Source organism: Silene latifolia, chromosome 4 (assembly GCF_048544455.1).
Source record: "Silene latifolia isolate original U9 population chromosome 4, ASM4854445v1, whole genome shotgun sequence".
Lineage (NCBI taxonomy): Eukaryota > Viridiplantae > Streptophyta > Magnoliopsida > Caryophyllales > Caryophyllaceae > Silene > Silene latifolia.
Window position 1 is genome coordinate 24,002,228 of NC_133529.1, and position 777 is coordinate 24,003,004.

Genomic DNA, 777 nt, shown 5'->3' on the forward strand with positions numbered 1-777 from the left:
TATTCATAATGTACCATCCTTTGTTTTGTTCGATTTGGGGGCAACACATTCTTTTGTGTCTAAGAGTCATGCCTTGTCCATGGGTTTGGGGATGTTTGAGGTTGTAAAGGATGATGTGTTCATACCTTCTCGGGAGTCGGTGTCATGTCTCAAGTTGTATAAGGGTGTGTCTATGGTGGTTGGAGGGGTAGATTTACCGGTAGACCTGTTAGAGTTTTCTATAGACGGGTTTGAGGTGATTGTCGGGATGGATTGGATGGGTAAGTATGATGCCAAGATAGATTGTCGACAAAAGAAAGTGTCCTTAAAGGGTACTAAGGGGGTTAGGGTGTCCTATAGAGGGTTTGTGGTGAAACCTAAGTGTAAGTTCATAGCTGTCATGACTTTAAAGTCATGTTTGAGGAAGAAGTGCCCCTTGATTCTTTGTCATGTGAGAGATCGCCGAGTAGAGCCGCAGACAGCTGTTGAGATACCTCTGGTGGGAGAGTTTTATGATGTCTTTCCTGAGGAGATACCGAGTTTGCCGCCCAAGAGGGATGTTGATTTCAGTATGGAGCTTAAACCAGGAACATGTTCAATATCCAAAGCACCTTACCGTATGGCACCTAAAGAGTTAGCTTAGTTGAAGAAGCAGATACATGAGTTGCTAAACAAGGGTTATATCAGGCCTAGTGTGTCACCGTGGGGAGCCCCAGTGCTGTTTGTGAAGAAGAAAGATGGGAGTATGAGGCTGTGCATTGATTAGAGAGAGCTCAATCGCGTCACAGTGAAGAACAA